This window comes from Schistocerca serialis, chromosome 5, assembly GCF_023864345.2.
Source record: "Schistocerca serialis cubense isolate TAMUIC-IGC-003099 chromosome 5, iqSchSeri2.2, whole genome shotgun sequence".
Lineage (NCBI taxonomy): Eukaryota > Metazoa > Arthropoda > Insecta > Orthoptera > Acrididae > Schistocerca > Schistocerca serialis.
Window position 1 is genome coordinate 458,645,966 of NC_064642.1, and position 21,558 is coordinate 458,667,523.

The window sequence follows — 21,558 nt, forward strand, 5'->3', positions numbered from 1 at the left end:
TTTGTTTTCAGTGTAACATTTGGTACTGCAATCCAACCCAAAACTTCATTCCATAGATCTTTTGTCTTATTTCAACATTTGTTTCCACCAAAAAAATCCTATCCAAGCAAGCTTTCTGTATTTATATGTTCACATATTTCTTACCTCATAATTTATTTTCCATTATCTTACCTCATCAATTATTTCCAAGAAAATCCTACCTAAACCTGTTGTCCCTAAACCCTACTTTTTTGTTCATATCCTCTTTCAAAATACTTTTTTTTTTTTTTGGCCAAACCATTTTCTTATAGCTTCTCAATGCATTTCTTCCAATTCATCACAACTCGTTCTCTCATATAGCCTACCCCATCTTAAGCTAACTTAAATCTACTGAGCTCAGTTGCTAAACTAAGGAACGAGGCAATGCAGCAGCACAAAACAATTAACACAAACAGCAATGACAAAAAAAATCAAATTGGCAAAGTAAGCAGCAATATTACAACTAATGTAAGGCAATGAGCAGCAAACAAGAAAAATAAATCAGTAGTAAACTGGCTTAGCAGAATAACACAAAGTCAAATTCAGTAACACTATGCCTGGCAAACAGCAGCAGCAAATGAAATAACTTATATCTAAACATGACATAGCTCAAACAAAAAAAAAATTACACTAAAGACAACAATGCAGACAAAAGAAATGTGTATTCACACCTTAATGTCTATGTAGTTAAAGTGGTGCACCACAAGAAGTTATTCTACCAAAAAAATTACCAAGTAGTTGAAAAGAAAATTCCGTATGCAATTCCTGTAAAGGGAAATGTCTTTTTATGCTCCTTCGTTTTTTTGAATAGATCATAAAATTATTTACTGGATCTGTAGGCATAAAATATTTATATTAGTACATCTATTAACTTTTATTTTAACCAATGTTGCAGTGCAGCTAGAAACTAGATATTAAACAAAATAGGCAAAGCAAGGCTTGAAATGTCATTCACTAGCCATATGGCATTTCATAATGCAGTAAACAATCTTTCAACTGGCAAGACAATAGACATGAAATGTTTCTCATCATTTCATTTCAGTAAATATCATAAATTAAGAACTCTACAGTGTAATCATGTTTTCAAGTTTGAGGGTGTCGTATTTACAATGCTTTCTACAAAGGAATGTCAATAGCAAGGAAATGGCCTCTCTCTTTTTGTTTTTACCTGTGCCTCTGAAAAGGCACACACTAATGGCTTTTTCTCCAGGCGTCTGACACAGCTAGGTGCCCACGATGCATTACGTGCAGCTGGTCACTTAACTTTCTTACGGAAATATTTACGACAGCAGTTTCCGCTACAGTGGCAGTCTCATATAAAAAATTTCACAGGTCGAGAATTTGCGTTGCAAATGTGTAGATACAAAATCTTATGAATATAACAGTGTCCAAAAAATTTTCGCCGGCATTGTGATACATTCACGCATTTACACACATTTCATAACTCTTAAAGTACGATTCTTGGTTTCGAACATCCTTTTTCACAAGTCACTATTCATTACTCCTTACCTTATTACACATATAAATATTCGTTGACACTTCTTCAATATTTCATCATAACAGATACGTAGCATAATTAAATTCCTCATATAGCATCAGCTTATTGACCATAAACATACCTCAGCAGCATAATATACATCGTCATCGTAAAAATAACATCATAACACATCAGTCAAATCTCAAAAACGTCGTAGCTTTCTGCAATAATTTCAAACCCTAAACAATATTCTCTGCTCATTTCAGTAGTGTCATCTACCTCAAACGTACTTTAAAATCATGCTCCCTTACCAAATACATCATTCAAAGCTCTCATAGTATCACAATGGGTCTGAAAAAATATGAACAGTTCACAAAGTACAAACAAAATACAATTTTTTAAGTGTGAAGTTATACAGCGGTGTAATTACGTAAACATCTGTCACTGATATAGTAAAAAAAAAAATGTTTGTCTCTCAGTTAAATGATCAGATAGCTGTGTAATTTATGTATTAGGGAAATATGGTACTGATGTGTAAAGTTGTATAAGCAAATACCATATTAGCTAGGGCTCCTTGTGCTTGCCAAACACATGATACACAAAGTAGGCGTGTACCCCCCTGAGGATATAATTATACCCTCAGGTGTCACAGATTACAGCAATGGAATGAAATGTATCACGGAAAATCTTTGTATCATTGTACTTCAAATATCTTTCAAAATAAATGATTTAAGTACAAAATTAATCACTCAAATACGTGTACTGTAGCGCTAAACTGTGCGTCTTGTTGTAAGATAATCTCTGTGGAAGTGTCATAGTTATCGTCCTCCGAAAGCTAAGTTCTGCAGAAGTCAATGTACTTACCTCATGATAAACAAAAGTGAAATGCTTTGCGTATAGATATCTTAGTTATTACGCTTATTGCCGTGATGAAGAAAGTACTGTGCTGTAACGTATTGTTGTGCTACGGAAAAGGCTGTCTCATTGTAGCTATATCACAAAAGTTACTACTAAAACATGTTTTACTTTCCAGAATAATTCAGAAAAACTGTGCAGATATAAAACAGATACACCACAAACGCAACATTGTAAGTTGTCACTCATTAGTAGCGAAGTGATAAAATCGTGTAACTGTCACACAAACTAACCACTGTGTCATCTGGTATTTCACAGAAAGTACTTTAAATCCAGAATGTATTTTCAAGTAAACCAAAATGTTGCATTAAAATCTCATTAGCAGTACTGGTAAATGTTCTAAGTATGTGAGCCTTATAGTCGTTACGTAATCGTGCAACTCACAAGCAAGAATGTACAAATAACAACATTGTGTCGTCTGTTCACTATAACAATGCATTCATAATTTCTGTTGAAATAAGTTCTCTTGGTTCTTGACTGGATATTTAACTTCAAACATTGTTGCATATTAACAGATTCTAAGTCTGACAAAGCCTGCTAGCAATGTAAAGTGAAAAGTTGTATCGCAAAGACAAAGTTAAAAAGCAGATTATCTTTCAATAAACGGTTTTACATGTGAAATGTGGTGGAAACCTTTACTCTTCCTAGTACGCAGAGTTTCAACTTCAACGCAATTATCATGTGGTATACGTCGGATTCTGTAAGGTCCATTGTAAACTAGAAAGAATTTGTGACTCAAGTGTTTCTTCTTATGTGACAATGAATGAGCTTTAATGAGAACTTTCTGACCAATAGATAATTTCTTTGCATTTGCCTTACCGTGTAGTTTTCTCCTTTTGTCTGCTGCAGATTTTATATTTATAATAGCCAAATCAATTATGTCTTTGTGTCGAAGTTTACGTGTATTCAGGAAAGTTACAAGCTCTCTGATTCTGTTCGGTGGTTCTTCATTCGTTAGTACAAGAGTAGATGGTAAAGCAGTGGAGTCGTGAGGCATTTCATTCAGCACGTTTTGAAATAAGTGTAAATATCTGTCCCAATGCTGATGCTTTCTGTGACAAAGTCTGCAAAGCTTATTGATTTCTTTCGAAATCCGTTCAGACGGGTTACAATGTGGTGAGTACAATGAAATAAAAACAGGTTTGATTTTATGATTCCGAAGCATGCGTGACCAAACAGCAGATCTGAATTGCGGTCCGTTATCTGAAATGACTTTACTAACGTGTGCAACTTCTCGTAAGAAATTTTTAACAAAGGCGTTGGATACAGACCGTCCAGTGGCTTTACGTAACGGAGTGAAAGAAACAAATTTTGAAGTAAGTTCAACAGCGACTAGAACGTACGAAAATCCATTAGATGTTCTGACAAGCGGTCCCAAGAGATCAACAGCAGCAAATTCTTTTAATTTGGAAGGAATAATAGGAAACAACGGAGCACGATGTGAGACAGTAGATGGTTTCGCCTTTTGACGAAGTTAACAAATAGACAAGACTCTTCGAATTCTCTTTTCCATATTGTTAAAATAACAAGTCGTTCGAAGAGTATTATAACATTTTCGTGGACCAAAATGTGCGTAGCTGAAATGAATATACCAAATGAGCTTATTCACAAAATCATCAGGAATGCAAAGTACCCATAGCTTGTCATCAACAGTGCAGCGTTTGAACAGTATGTTGTTTCTAACCAGATAGTAATGCCGAAACTGTGTGTGTGTCTTTTCATGCGATTTGCTCTTGATGTCTTTCCAAATCGGATCTTTATCTTGTTCATGAGCAATGTCCTTTAAAGATGTGGTGATGAAGTTTTCAAAGGCGACTTTCTGAATGTAAAGAATACTGAAATTTTTCTCGAGGTTGCCTTTTGCGTAACTTTTTCAAGCCCAGCCGGTGCGCGTGACAGTGCGTCCGCAACAATGTTCTCCTTGCCGGGAATGTAGACTATTGTGAAGTGGAATTCTTGCAGAAACAATGCCCAACGTTTTAACCTGTCATGATTTAATTTTGAAGACATAAGAAATTGTAATGCGCGATGATCACTGTATACTTTTATGTGCTTACCAGAAAGAAAGAAACGGAATTTGTTAAATGCCCAAACGATAGCTAAAGCTTCTAATTCAGTAACGGAATAATTTTTTTCAGATTTTGTTAGCACTCGGCTAGCAAAAGCAATGGTTTTCTGAACGGTAGTGTCATTTTCTATGGCTTCTTGAAATAAATGGGCACCAAGACCGACTTTAGAAGAATCCGTACTAAGGCAGAAATCTTGTGACAGATCTGGATGAGCTAGTATTGGCGCGTTAAGTAGCAATTCTTTCAAAGAATTGGATTCCAACTATGCTTGTTCGTCCCAGTTCCAAATAGTATTTTTTCCAGTGAGAGAACAAAGTTTTGGTGTAACAAGAATTTGCATATTCAGAAAACGACGGTAAAAATTTACAAGACCTAGAAAACTGCGGACTTGTCTTTTTGTGGATGGAACTGGAATGGCTCTGATTGCTTCTAACTTTTCGGATCCGGCTGAATGCCTTCAGAAGAAATAATATGTCCCAAAAGCTTCACCTTTGTCCTACCGAATTCAGACTTTTCCAAGTTAACTGTAATTCCAGATTCTGCAAAAATACGTAACAAACTGTTGAGTATGCGATTATGTTGTTTCCATGAAGCTTCTGCTATTAGAATATCGTCCACATATAAGGTGATGTGACGTTTTAAGAACTCAGGTAATATGGAATTTAGCCCGCAAATGAATGCTGCCGAAGAAATGTTCAAACCAAAAGGAAGTTTCCGAAACTGATAACAAACGCCGAAACAAAGGAAAGCTGTGTATTTTCTACATTCTGGATGAAGTTCAATCTGATAAAAGCTGGATCTGAGATCAATGGAAGACAACACTTTTACACCATTAAAATTTTGAAGAAGTTCTTCCAACGTTTGCGGCCTGTCTGTTTCAGGAATAATGATAGTATTGATTTGTCTCGAATCTAAGACAAGCCTGATCGATCCATTTTTCTTCTCAACAACATGTAATGGATTGTTGTATGAGCTTACTGCAGGCTCAATAATGCCCTCTTCAAGCATAGATTGTATTTCTGTTCTAACACGGTCCCTATAATGTGCTGGAATTATGTGTGGTCTAACACAAAATTTAGTATGCTCACGAACACGAAATTGGTATTGAAATCCCTTGATTGTTCCTGTTTTGTGAGTAAAAACTGTGGAATGTGCTTGTAAAATCTCAAAAAGGTCCTGCCTATCAGTGACATTACAATTCTCAACTGTTTGACTTTTATTCTGAATTAACTCATTAATTTCAAGTATGCCGTCGATATCATGCCTGTCAGTACTTGCAGAGTGATTGTTAGTGTCTAGTTCCGTAGAAAATTCCGAACTGTTGTCTAACAGAAGGTAAAGCCGATTAATTTCCTCGTCATGGTTTGAGAGCCAATCTTCAAATTTCAAAGCTATTGACTTGCCTTCCTTCTCTAAACTTATTTCAGCATCGTGAAAGTTTAAGATTGCTTTGTATTCATTCAAAAAGTCTACTCCCAATATAATTTCCGTCGACAATAATGGAACAATAAGAAAGTAGATAGAGAAGCTGTGGCTTTGGCAAAAGAACTCTAAATTGGTTTGTTGGCGTACATCTACACTTTTTCCAAAGATTGCACCTTGTAATTTAATCTTACGTAACGGAAGTGTGGGGCAATCGTTCGATATGTTGCATTTTCTAAAAGCTGTTTCACTAATTACTGAAATGGGACTGCCAGAGTCAAGTACTGCCGTAAATTTTACGTCATTTACAGTAATGTGAATCACAGGATATGCAATGTTGTTATTTTTTACGTCGTGTTCATGGAGTAAGATGTCCCTAATGTCTTCCATTTTTACGTAATTACTAGCTACGGCAGCTGCGTCGTCAGTTTCATAAGTACGTTTTGTGGCTGCCAGCGGTATGAGTCATTGCCTATTGTGTCTTTGTTGGCGCACGTCGTTATTGGGATTTGGAGACCTAACTTCTACAAATTCACCTTGTCGAGAGGGCTCTGCTCTGTTTGAATCCCGCCAGTTCTGATGCAATTCAGGTCTGTCGTTACGATCATATCGTCTGTCGTCATGTCGGTAGATTCCATAGTTTCTTTGTTGTCGGTCACCTGGTGGAGAATTTCTCCCTGAATCGTAACTGCGCGCTGGACCGTTGCATCTGAAGTTAATCTGTCTCCCTTGATAATAATTATTTTGGTTCCCATATTGTCTGTTTCTCTGATTGTCTCTGTGACAGTCATTACCGCGGAGAGGCGATCTTTCCCTGTAATTATTACTACTCTGCCAACGGTTGTCATACGGGTGTTGTCTGTTATGGTCACGATATACGTTGAAAGAATAGCCTTGTCGTGTATTATTTCTGTCATCGCGGAATTGTAACGGATGTGATCTGTAATTGTTGTGCTCCTGTTTTCGCGTTCCGCGATTGTCAGTGTCAGTTTCCGGTTCTTGTAACTGTCCCTGAAAAGCTTCAATGTCGTCTTTGCAACGTCCTGCTAAAATAATATGTCGTAAATGTTCAGGCAGTTTGATTAAGCAAATGCGGATGAGTTCTGAGGGGCTGTATGGGTTTGACAGGTACTGATTCTTGTGCAACATGTCTTCAAAATATTTCATAAGACTGGAAAATTCAGATTGTTCGAAATGTTTCATCATTATGATGCTATGTTTTACTCGGTCTTGTGTAGCTTGAGACCAATATGCTGAGAGGAAGGCATGATAAAAATCTCCTTCATTGTGGCAATCGTGAATGACCGATCGCATTCTTACAGCTGGTTCATTCTCCAAGTAGCCACACATAAATTCTAACCTGTGCTCCAATGACCAGTTGGGAGGAAAACAATGAGAAAATTGATGGAGCCACACTTGTGGATGAATGTCGTTGCCAGAATTCTTAAATGTTTTGAATTTACGTGTAGTAATGAACAGCTTATAGTCAAAGTCATCATGTCGGCGAGTCGCATATCGGTCATTGTTACGTCGTTTCGGCGGTTCCATTTCAAAATTCGGTGCACCTTGCCAATTTCTTTCATAATTTTCGAAATGCGCTGTGTTATTATTTTGTGGCTGTTCCGTATTTCTATGTCCCTCTTCCCATATTGGGGCGCGAGTGTCCTCTGAAATACGTAATTCTTGTATTACTTGTGCCAACTGATCTTGTACTTCCCGGATTTCTCTTTTGTATTGCGTATTAATTTGATTCTGATTTTGTTTGAATTTCTTAATTTGTTCATACTCTTCTGTGTCAGTGATGGCTACAGGTCTTGTGTCATTCAGATCATCATCTACCTTTGCGGATAAGTTAGTGAGCTGATCCGAAAGTTCGGCTACTTTCTCCGATAGTGTACTTATTTCCTCAGCGTGTTTTTCTGAACCAAGTTTCAGAGTGTCCATTTGTGTTGAAATCGTATCTACTGTGTCCTTTAAGTTTTCTCGAGTTTTTGCAAGTTGCGTAACCGAATTGGTAGATGCAACTAATTCAATTTTAGCTTGCAAGGTGTCGTGATTTTCATGAACAATAGTTTGTAGTTTTTTTATGGCTGCTTCGTGATTCTGTAATGCATTTTCATGACGCGAAAAAATAGGTTGGAAATGCTCACAAATTTGTGTTTTTACGTCATTACAGACTTTTTGACATTTCGATTCGATGTTATGTAACTCAGTAGTTAAATCTTTACGTGTTTGTTCAAGCGTGGTGTCTAGCTTTTGAAGATTTTGTTCCATTGTGTCTAACTTTTTAAGATTTTGTTCCGCTGTGTCTAACTTTTGAAGATTTTGTTCCATTGTGTCTAACTGTTGCTGTGTTTGTCTCTGGTGTTGTTCCATTGTGTCTAACTTTTGAAGCTTTTGCTGTGTTTGTCTCTGATTTTGTTCCATTTGTTGCATTAGCTGTAATAACAATGCATTAGTGTCTGGAATCTGTTCCTCTACGCTTTTCGGCAGTGCTTTTGCACCGGCAACATTCACATTTTGACTAACAGAAAACGTGTCTTGACTTATTTGAGAAAACGGTGAGGACGCAAAACCTGAATCTACAGTATTTGCAAAATTGTGTCCTGTCATTTCGGATTCCTGAGACGAGCTATTGCCGAGCAATCAATCGATAATGCTTCCCTGTTCACTAATTGTTTCACTGCCTACGCCATTGTTTGCCGCCCGCTCCATTTCCCTATGCACAATTACCAAATTACTATGTTGAACATTAGTTAATTCATTACACGGTGGCGCTAACACATTGCTTTCGTCTTCACTGTCATTTCTCAGTTTACTTTGGAGCCTAGTATTACGTTTTTCACAAGCCATAATTGTCACAATATTTCACACGATAACACAGAAAAGCACAATTTAAAGAGCAAACTAACAAAACATATTAACATAGCATTGAAAATAATATCTAGTTAATTGCAAGCGCAGCTGCGAAATACTTGGTGCAAATCTACATGCATGCCACAACTGTGTACAACATTGAAAAACTACAACTACAAAGGAAATTCTCTCTATAATTACGCGCTAGCAATAAACAAAAGCTACACTAATTACACAAACTACAAGAAAAAAAATCTGAAGATTCCAGTGAGATATCCTCGGCTAAGGGTCGACATATGAAACGTCCCCTTTGAACAATTATACATGATTGTGCTTAAACTGACACACAATATTTTTAGCGCAACGCAATCTGACTTTCAAAAATCCCTACAAAAGAATGGCCCTGACTAACATTAACCTATACCTTTCACAAATCACTAACCTCACAAAAATCATCGTTACTCGAACTACTGCAATACAGCGAGCGCCACTACTGCCAGCTAAATAAAAGATTCAAACTACTGAAGGCACTAACTACTGATAGGCATAGTTAGCAAATGAAAGATTTTGATAGAGAACAAACAATGTATTTACCTTAATAGTCATAATATCCATGATATCCAGTATTACCAATTTCAAAACTCCGCCATCTCTCTCCCCACATCCACCACTGCTGGCGGCTCACCTCCAACTGCCCAATAGGGTTGTGATGATTCGTGAATGAGTCGTTCATTTGAACGACTCTAAATAAAGAATCGTAAGAATCGAATCGTGATACGGACGAATCGTCGTTCAAAAGAATCGTAAGAACGATTGCGTGTTTCCTAGTCGTGACGATTCCAAGTTCCAACGATTCATCGATTCTTAGTACGCTATGCTTCGAAGGCAACTTTCCGAACCATGCCGAGTCGTGCCGTGCCGAATGATTACGACCGCCAGATGGCAGTCAAGGGGAGGATGCGTGTGAACAAAGGAAGCTCGGAAGGAACAAACGAAGTTCGTGGGCCAATATTACTCGACGTGAAAAACAAGCCGACACTTGGCGGTGGCTGACGAGAACGAGCGTAAAGGCACATCCCATTTACTATCCCCATATAGTGCACATACGCGGATTCGTATCATCCTACGTTTTTCTGTGCTCTTTCCAATTCCACAGCACCTTATATTTCACAATAAGGCAACTGTCAGCCCTCACACACTGCAAATTTAGCTTAACTTTTGTTTCGTCGAAATACAAAGCACAGGTATTTTGCTTTTAATTTGTCTGAGAACTTGCTTCTGCCACTACTATTTACGTGAGAAGACGACATACTTTTAAAATGTAGGATACAATCGTATACAGCATCATAAGTTCACTGCTAATTTGCTAATTCTGCTAGTTCCACCAGTCCCGCCACTAAATGGCTGTCGCACTAGACCAATATTACAGAGCCTATATAGAGAGAGTATAGGCTCTCTAACCAATACCTTTCTTGGCAGATCGCCGTGTAATACCGTCTTTAAACAAAAGCTTTTTAATTAATAATTTCCAGTTCGAGTTTTCAAATGTTATCCTGTTCACATTCATATTAAATTTTAGTGAAGTAATGTCGACATATACGATTGAATCCTATTGTTTAGAAGTATGTCGTCTTCTCACGTAAACAGTAGTGACAGCGGCAAGTTCTCAGACAAATTAAAAGCCAAATACCTATGCTTTGTATTTAGAAGAACTGAAAGTTACGCTAAATTTCCTTTGTGGGAGGGCTGTCAGCTGCGTTATGAATTACAAGGGTGATGTGGACTTGGAAAGGTATCTTAGCACAGGAAAACTTTGAATGATATGAGCCAAACCACGTCTGCCTCACTGCTAGATTTTGTTGTTATAAAACAGACGTCTGCAGTTAGGCGCGTTCAAGCCACGCAACCAAACTGGCATACCACGTAATTTTGCACCACCTTCCGCACAAATCGACTCCTCTCTCCTGGCATACGGAAATAAAACAATAGATGCAATCAAATCAAACGTGACCTTTCAACAATCAACAATCAACATTACACGTATAAATCGAGAATCGCACTCGTAACGTCATATGCATGTTTACTCGTAAATAAACTATTTCTGGCATATCTTGTCAGTTCGATTCTAACCCCTTTGACAATTTTAGACCTGTCCTGCCATCTGTGAGTAAGATGTAGAACTTTTTGCATTCCGTAAGAATTGTGCCATCGCAGACTAGAATGAATCGTGAAAGAATCGTGAACGAATCGTAGGAATCGATTCTCAATGTGAGATTGAATCGTAGGAATCGAATCAGGAAAAAAAGTCGTGTTGCCCAACTCTACTGCCCAACACTACGCACTGTTAACATCCAGCTGCCCAACGCTACAATGGCGAGTATTACAACAATGCCAACCAGCCACAGACTGCACACAGCACAGCCAGTGATTTTCATACAGAGCGCTAAGAAAACCTAAACAGCCTACTTACAGCATACGTCACGAAATGTAGCACCTCATCCCTGTTGCTCTGCTCAACATTGACGAACATTGATAGGATGTCGGCTAAGGTCTTATTAAGGCGGTCAGTAAGCCCGTTAGTTTGCGGATGATAGGCAATCGTCATGTGACGAGTAATGTTACACCGACGGTTTATCTCTGTCACAAGATTGAATTGAAAAACTTTCCCTCGATCCGTAATTAATGACTTTGGGGCATGATGTTTTAATACAATGTCTTCTACGATGAATTTGGCTACCTCGAATGCTTCGGCTGTTTTCACGGCTTTTGTAATGCCATAGTGCGTCAGATAATCAGTGCAAACAATAATCCATCTATTGCCACTAGCAGACGTTGGAAATCGTCCGGGGAGGTCAATCCCAACACGCAGGAAAGGCGTTTCGGCTGGTGGAATTGGTATGAGTCGGCCAGGTGGTTTCTAAGGAACTGCCTTTCTCCTCTGGCACTCTCAGCAGTGCGACACATAGTGACGAACACTCCTAAATAAACCTGGCCAGAAAAGTCTCTTGCGGATTATATTGTATGTCTTAATAAATCCTAAATGTCCGGCCTCAGGTGTGTCATGGAATTTCTGTAGAACATCTAAGCACATGTGTTTAGGAAACACTTGTAGCCACCTCTTTCCAAACGGATCACAGTTTTTCATGCAGAGTAATCTATTAACTACCTTAAATTGTCCTTTCACATCCTCTGACCGATTTAAGGCAAGGATAATTTGGGATATCTTGGCCCTCTTCTTCTGCTCAGCTGGAGTGCAGCGAGACAGTCATTATCTTCGTCGAAGTCTTGATGGTCTTGCACAGGGTTTCTTGAGAGACAGTCGGCATCTTGGTGTTTTCTTCCGCTTTTGTACATTATGGTAATATCATACTCTCGAAGACGTAGTGCCCACCTGGCGAGTCGTCCTGTTGGATCCTTAAGACCTGTCAACCAACAAAGTGAATAATGGTCTGTAACAAATGTGAACGGCCTTCCATAGAGATATTGTCGAAATTTGCACATCATCCAGATCACAGCAAGACATTCTCTTTCTGTAGTTGAGTAGTTTCTCTCGGCTTTTGTAAGTGTCCTAGAAGCATAAGCTATACCTTCTCTTTTCCATCCGAAATCTGCACCAGAACAGAACCGATCCCATACCCATTGGCATCTGTGTGTAATTCTGTAGGTGCTCTTTCATCATACAGACCAAGTACAGGGTCAGTCGTCAGAGCTTTTCGCAGCACGTCGAAAGAATCTTGTTAAGCACCACCCCAGATAAATTTAGCATCTACTTTTAACAACTCTTGGAGCGGCCTGGCTTTGATACAAAAGTCTTTGATAAAGCGACAGTAATAAGAACACAATCCGAGGTAGGTTCTCACATCTATAATACTTTTAGGAAAAGGCAATTCCGTTATACCTCTTCACCTTCTCTGGGTCTGGCCGCACACCTTCGTTTGACACAAAGTACCCAAGTATTTTGATTTCTTTTGCTCCAAAGAGACACTTTTTTGGATTAAGTTTCAGTCCGGCTTGTTGGAGACACTCAAGAACGGCTCTCAGTCTTTTTATGTGTTCATCAAATGTCTCTGAGAACACTATAATGTCATCTAAATAACAAAGACACATCGTCCACTTTAGGTGCCTTAGAAGATTATCCAACATCCGTTCAAAACTTGCTGGTGCATTACACAAACCGAACGGTAGGTATTACCTTAAACTCATACAGGCCCTCAGGGTTGATGAATGCAGTTTTCTCACGATCATCCTCATCTATTTCGATTTGCCAGTATCCCGAGTACAAGTCCATGGTTGAGAAAAACTTAGCCCCCTTCAGGCAATCTAGTGTATTGTCAATTCGTGGAAGAGGGTAAACGCCCTTTTTGGTTATCTTGTTAAGCTTCCTGTAATCAACACCAAAGAGCCAACTGCCCTCCTTCTTCAAGACGAGAATCACTGGCGACGACCATGTCATTCTTCATCATTTTCTCTACCTCGTCGCGAATTATTCGACGTTCCGTTGCTGACACACAGTATGCTCTCTGGCTTATTGGTTGATGGTTTCCAGTGTTAATTCGTTGCTTCACCGTCGATTTGTATAATTTGGTCTCCACCTGTGGATTGAAGCATTCAGAGAATTCTTGAGTAATGGCAAGTAGCTTCTTCTATTGTTCCTTAGTGAGATCTGGCAATAGTTGAGCTAGAAGATCTTCTCCTAGTGGTATTGTTAGTTTCGCCAACAGACTCGGCATGGGAGGTTTGTATGACACTCAGCTGTTTTGCAATTAACGGCTCAGCGTTTGCTACGCATATGCGTCTTGGAAGGATCTGCGGTTCTCAGCGACAGTTAACTATCGACAATTCACCGAACCCGTTCTCAAACGAGACGACAGAGGCTGGGATGACCAAGTTATTCTTCAGTGGTATGCTTCTTTTACATTCCACTACAAGATCCATGGGTTGATGCATGGCATGACACATGACAGCTCCCTTTCTAGCGCTGACTGCGGTAATGATCACTTCATCCAGCACACATATTCTCCACATACTCGGATGCGCATCTTCCTCTCCACAGCATCTCATCTCGTCTAGCATAATCTTCGAGCGACCACAATCTTAACCGCTTGAGAAGCTTTCAAAAAGTCCCACCCGAGAATGACGTCATGACTACACTCTTGTAAGACGATGAATTCTAAGGGCTGTGTATGGCCACTTATATCCACACGAATGACACATCTTCCTGTAGGTTTTACATATTTCCCATTAGCCACCTTCAGCAGATGTTTTGCTGTCGACGAATACGGTTTTCTGCAACTGGCGACGGTACTTCTCCGAAATGATCGAATATGATGCTTCAGAGTCCACAAGAGCTTAGGCTGGTCGGTCGTCCATGAGGATTCGACGTAGTTTCCTATGATTTTTTAGTAATCGATGGCAGAGGATTTTTCTCTTCGGCGGCCTCACCTCCAAGGAAGGTCGCACCCTTTAGTTTTCCAAGTTGCGGCGGCTAGATGATCTCCTGGAGCTTCTAAACGGCGATGGAGACCTTGATCGGCGTGTTGGGGAGCGTTCTCTCCAGCGGCTAGCTTGCGGCGATGGTGACCTACGTCGTCCTGCACCCACATCCTCTTGTTCATCTTCGTCGTCCCGGAGTTGGCGTCGGCTAAGCTCGGTCTGCTGTCTTATGGCGCGGGCGTCATCAAATATCCGCCGTCTTTCTCGACAATAGCGCACCATATGTCCCGGTCGTCCGCAGTGCAAACATACTGGTTGGTTATTCTGAGTCTTCCAGACATCAGTCTTCCTTGGTGCCCAAATAGGTTCCTCATGCGGCATTGTAGGAACGTACCTTCGCCTGGCTCTCGACTTTTTTACCGTTTTAAAGGTAAATGAAGGACTAGGGATTGGGTTCAATGTCTGTTTCACTTCCTCCTTTATGACCTATTGAAGCGTCTCAGTTTTTTGCTCGCCGTGCAAACCGAGTGCGTTCTGAACTTCCTCTCTCACTATCTGACGAAGAACACTTGTGAAATCAGTTTCTTCCTCGATCACAGACATCGATACGATGTTTGGAAGCCGTTCAAACTTCTTGCGTGTAATTCTTTTTTGATGCATTGTCTCGATATACTGGCACCATTTTATGAAGTCGTCTGCTATCGAAACCTCCTTCACATGTTCTGAGCAACACCCTTCATGAGATGTGCAACCTTATCTTCCTCCTTCATTCGAGGATCCACTATTTTACACAGCTCCAAGACGTCTTGAATGAAGATGCGGTCGTTTCTCCTGGACACTATGCCCTGCACTTTAATTTATCTTCAGCCTTGCACTTCTGTCGTTGTGTGTCGCCGAAATCCTTGCGCAGTTCCGCATGGAATACTTCCCAGCTTGTGAACTTCTCCTCGTTGTTCTCATACCATTGCTTGGCAGTGTCCTCATAGTAGAAAAATACGTTAGCCAAACACACAGCGTCATCCTATTTGTTAAATTTGGCTATACGCTCATATACTTTCAGCCACTTAGTTTGGATCTTGGCCATAGTCACCATAGAATCCGGAAGGATGTCTCATGTGGTGGCACACAGTTGCTGTCATCGTGACGTCGTCTTTTGCTTCTGTCTCCGGTAGACTACGATCTGTTGAATATGGCTCGAACTCGGGTTTCTCGCCACGTAAACGGTGCCTCTGTCGTGACCTGATGGGAGCCACTGTGTCGCCGACAATGTGCGGAATCACGAGTTCCAATACCCAGCGCCTCCACCAGAATAATGTCACGTAGAGGAGGGTGTAAGTAGATGAATGACGAACACCAACTTCACCTAATGAAGGTTTATTCAGCACTTGCACGTACAAGAGCAAACTGCCTCCGGCCAGAACACATACTGTGTATATACAACTACAGAACATTCCATTACAATGCGTCTTGCCATTTGTGGATACTTCTACAATGTACTCGAACCGAATATAGAAATTAAAACCGTTTAGTTCACCCCCTATATAACAGTCCACTACCATAACCACTATACTATGGCGACTGCGCTACTCGGCTTCTTCTGTGACACTATTTATTGCAATGTTTGTATCATCTGCAACAAAATCAACTTGACATCTGATAATGTTACTGATCAAAGGTCTTAAAAAGGGAAATGGATAGGTTAAAGTTAGATATAGTGGGAATTAGTGAAGTTTGGTGGCTGGAGGAACAAGACTTCTGGTCAGGTGAATACAGTGTTACAAATACAAAATCAAATAGGGGTAATGCAGGAGTAGGTTTAATAATGAATAAAAAGTAGGAGCGCGGGTCAGCTACTACGAACAGCATAGTGAACGCATTATTGAAGCCAAGATAGACATGAAGCCCACGCCTACCCAAGTAGTACAAGTTCATATGCCAACTAGCTCCGCAGATGCGAAGAGATTGAAGAAATGTAGGATTAGATAAAAGAAATTATTCAGGTAGTGAAGGGAGACGAAAATTTAATAGTCATGGGTTGACTGGAATTCGACAGTAGGAAAAGGAAGAGACGGAAAAGTAGTTGGTGAATATGTAATGGGGGTAAGAAATGAAAGAGGAAGCCGCCTGGTAGAATTCTGCACAGAGCATAACTTAATCATAGCTAACACTTGGTTCAAGAATCATAAAAGAAGGTTGTATACATGGAAGAAGCCTGGAGATACATAGATTATATAATGGTAAGACAGAGATTTAGGAACCAGGTTTTAAATTGTAAGACATTTCCAGGGGCAGATGTGGGCTCTGACCACAATCTATTGGTTATGAACTGTAGATTAAAACTGAAGAAACTGCAAAAAAGGTGGGAATTTAAGGGTAGGTAAAAAGACGAGGGCTAGTAGAAATTCTTGTCTTACAGAAGAGATGCTGAACTTAATTGATGAAAGGAGAAAACATAAAAATGCAGTAAATGAAGCAGGCAAAAAGGAATACAAACGTCTCAAAAATGAGATCGACAGAAAGTGCAAACTGGCTAAGCAGGTGCGGAGACGTTTGGAGAAAAGAGATCCACTTGTATGAATATCAAGAGCTCAGATGGAAAACCAGTTCTAAGCACAGAAGGGAAAACAGAAAGGTGGAAGGAGTATATAGAGGGTCTCTACAAGGGCGACGTACTCGAGGGCAGTAATATGGAAATGGAAGAGGACGTAGGTGAAGATGAAATGGGAGATTTGATGCTCTGTGAAGAATTTGACAATGCATGGAAAGACCTAAGCCGAAACAAGGCCGCAGGAGTAGCCAGCATTCCAGTAGAGCTACTTGCCTTGGGAGAGCCAGCCCTAACAAAACTCTACCATCTCAGGAGCAAGTTGTATGAAATATGCGAAATACCCTCAGACGTCAAGAAGAATATAATAATTCCAATCCCAAATGGTTCAAATGGCTCTGAGCACTATGGGACTTAACATCTGAGGTCATCATTCCCCTAGATCTTCCAACTACACTCCTGGAAATTGAAATAAGAACACCGTGAATTCATTGTCCCAGGAAGGGGAAACTTTATTCACACATTCCTGGGGTCAGATACATCAGATGATCACACTGACAGACCCACAGGCACATAGACACAGGCAACAGAGCATGCACAATGTCGGCACTAGTACAATGTATATCCACCTTTCGCAGCAATGCAGGCTGCTATTCTCCCATGGAGACGATCGTAGAGATGCTGGATGTAGTCCTGTGGAACGGCTTGCCATGCCATTTCCACCTGGCGCCTCAGTTGGACCAGCGTTCGTGCTGGACGTGCAGACCGCGTGAGACGACGCTTCATCCAGTCCCAAACATGCTCCATGGGGGACAGATCCGGAGATCTTGCTGGCCAGGGTAGTTGACTTACACCTTCTAGAGCACGTTGGGTGGCACGGGATACATGCGGACGTGCATTGTCCCGTTGGAATAGCAAGTTCCCTTGCCGGTGTAGGAATGGTAGAACGATGGGTTCGATGACGGTTTGGATGTACCGTGCACTATTCAGTGTCCCCTCGACGATCACCAGTGGTGTACGGCCAGTGTAGGAGATCGCTCCCCACACCATGAAGCCGGGTGTTGGCCCTGTGTGCCTCGGTCGTATGCAGCCCTGATTGTGGCGCTCACCTGCACGGCGCCAAACACGCATACGACCATCATTGGCACCAAGGCAGAAGCGACTCTCATCGCTGAAGACGACACGTCTCCATTCGTCCCTCCATTCACGCCTGTCGCGACACCACTGGAGGCGGGCTGCACGATGTTGGGGCGTGAGCGGAAGACGGCCTAACGGTGTGCGGGACCGTAGCCCAGCTTCATGGAGACGGTTGCGAATGGTCCTCGCCGATACCCCAGGAGCAACAGTGTCCCTAATTTGCTGGGAAGTGGCGGTGCGGTCCCCTACGGCACTGCGTAGGATCCTACGGTCTTGGCGTGCATCCGTGCGCCGCTGCGGTCCGGTCCCAGGTCGACGGGCACGTGCACCTTCCGCCGACCACCGGCGACAACATCGATGTACTGTGGAGACCTCACGCCCCACGTGTTGAGCAATTCGGCGGTACGTCCACCCGGCCTCCCGCATGCCCACTATACGCCCTCGCTCAAAGTCCGTCAACTGCACATACGGTTCACGTCCACGCTGTCGCGGCATGCTACCAGTGTTAAAGACTGCGATGGAGCTCCGTATGCCACGGCAAACTGACTGACACTGACGGCGGCGGTGCACAAATACTGCGCAGCTAGCGCCATTCGACGGCCAACACCGCGGTTCCTGGTGTGTCCGCTGTGCCGTGCGTGTGATCATTGCTTGTACAGCCCTCTCGCAGTGTCCGGAGCAAGTATGGTGGGTCTGACACACCGGTGTCAATGTGTTCTTTTTTCCATTTCCAGGAGTGTATTTAAACCTAACTAACCTAAGGACATCACACACGTCCATGCATGAGGCAGAATTGGAACCTGCGACCGTAGCAGTCACGCGATTCCGGACTTAAGTGTCAGGAAGTCGTTTCTGAAAGTATTTATATGGCCATGTATGGAAGTGAAACATGGACGATAAATATTTTTGACAAGAACAGAATAGAAGCTTCCGAAATGTGGTACTACAGAAGAATGCTGAAGATTAGATGGGTAGACCACATAACTAATGAGGAGGTATTGAATAAAATTGGGGAGAAGTTTGTGGCACAACATGACTAGAAGAAGGGATCGGTTGGTAGGACATGTTCTGAGGCATCGAGGGATTACCAATTTAGTATTGGAGGGCAGTGTGGAGGGTAAAATCGTAGAGGGAGACCAAGACATGAATACACTAAGTAGATTCAGAAGGATGTATGGAGCAGTAGTTACTTGGAGGTGAAGAAGCTTGCACAGGATAGAGTAGCGTGGAGAGCTGCATCAAACCAGTCTCTGGACTGAAGACCACAACAGAAACAACTTGTTAATCGACAGAGACGCTCTTCTCGGGAACAAGTACGCATCATCACCAATATGACAACAGAAATTGCACTGAAAACAATTTCAAATTTGTCTTATTCATCTACCGTTTTCCACATTCTTGTAGTAATCTTCTACGGACGTGGGTAGATAACTGAAAAAGAAATAGAAGCAATAATCGGTTTCCGAATACGAGGCGCAAAAGTGTGAAGGCGCGACAGTAGCTGCTGGTTCATCAATTCGGCGGAATTACTCACCTGCTAATAGGCACATAAAGTCCTTCGAAAACTTAGACCATCGTTTTCTCAGAAATGGTGGAGCGTTTATGGGTAAGCTGAGACACCTGTTCACTTATTTTGATAGTTCTTCCACTGAGCGAAGTTTCTAGGAAATCATGTTGTGGCACTTACCGTGTTCTCGTAAGCGGCGTGGTCGCGCTGTGAAATCGGTGATTTAACATTGCACTCGTTATACCCCGTGACCCTCAGATGCAACTGGGCGGTTGTCCGTTTATTCTAAATTCAGTGTACTGCGAGTTTTAGGATTTTTTCTTACTATGGTGTCAGATACCATGTGGTCGCCGGCCATTCCAACTTTCATTGTAAGCTCCTTAGCTGGAGCGAACTAAGGTCACGAGTCTATCGAGTACGTAGAGTGAGTGTCAAATCCACGGCTCCCTAGAATGTATTGTGATTTGGGACAACGGGTTTTTCCTTCTTGCCACTTTCTTCTCTCAGGACTCCCAATGTTAATGCGTGTCTGTAGTTTCATTCTAAAGTAGATCATTATCCCAAATGTTTGAAAAGGGTTTCACCTCTGAATTCCCTTGCTAAATTAACGAAATCCTGCCATCCTTTGTGTGTATAAATTTGTTTATGTTTTGTATATGTTCTGTATTTTATCATGCTTTGTAATAACCAGATTTCTGAACGCATGCAAATTATCATTTACGATTATTCCACATCCCTTTCCCTTGAGAGATTATTTGTATGATATCATCAATTTATAAAAGAAAATGTGTGCTGAATTAAACTAAATAGCTTCGTTGTAGCATGGTCGGGCCGGACCTTACCGTAACCATTGCGCTTTTGTTTTTCCTTTTGTCACATCAATTAGAAAGTGTAGGGCTTAGATGTTTTACCGTAACAAGTCAGAAACTCGTACGGCCCTTGTTCATGCAATGGGCGATTTATCTGCTCACAAGACGAGATACGGGAAGTGAAACTTTGTGCCCAGGGTGCTAGCTTGAATAGATTTACCCCAATTATCGTTACAAGAACGCTCACGATTGACCAACTGATCAGATACTATGGTGCAGTTAGGCTCATTTTATTATCTGTGGTAATTAAGGACAAAATTAAGACCTCCCATTAGCTTAACGAGTCTGCTTGGGCTCACAGCAGGAAATACAGAGGCGTACCATACATCAAATAAAGATATCCCCTTTCACCTTATGTCTGTGGAACCTAGAGTAGTCGCATACATCTGCATTGTCCATTCCTTTTCAATTGCTTTTAGTCTGAACAGAAATCACGACACTGGGAGCTGTATACAGAGTAAGTCGTGTAAGACAAAACATCCATTTTACCTCGTGGAAGGTTCAAGATATCGAAAAGAGATTTTCGGCAATGATAGTACACTGAGGAGCATTGTTAACTCGTGTGTCAACACAAATATTGAAGCAAGTATATTTCTGTAAGTATTCGAAAGCTTTTAAAAAAGACGAGTGCAGTGATATAACCCTTGTTACTGTTAACGTTCAAACTTTTCGCAGTAGTATCTTTCAAGGCAATGTGGGCGGAATCGCCTATAGCTGTGTTTACGTTCCCCGCATGAGAATGCGACCACCACTTGTCACACTTACCTGAACAGTTCCCTACTGGCAAGTAGGTCGCATCGCGTCATGTGGTTTCCAAAGTACATCTACTTGAAATTGCCCAATGTCGACGTGTACCACACGATTTACCAATCCAAGCAAGCGATCGTTTTAAAACGTATATGGTCGATTCACACTCACCCGTGACGTAGCAGTCCCGTGTTACGACTGTACTTCTTCCAATGAGATTAAAAATATTCTTTTTAGAAAGTGACCGGCAACATTCGCACTCACCCGGTCCCAACGGCGCTGTTGTCGCTGTCAAACGATCTCATATGGACGATACTGTCGCCGTTGCCATACCGTGATTCTTGATCTTTGTAGGCAATATGGAGCCGTCCAGATAACGGCATTGTCGGGTTTCTTGTGGACGATATTGTCGTTGTCACCATTCTGTAGTTGTCGGGCTTCTCACAGACGATATTCTCGTCGTCACCATACCGGGGTTGTCGGATTTCTAGAGGACGACATTGTCGCCACCCCATAGCGTGAATCTAAGATTTCTCGTTGACGATATGGTAGCCGTCAGGGAC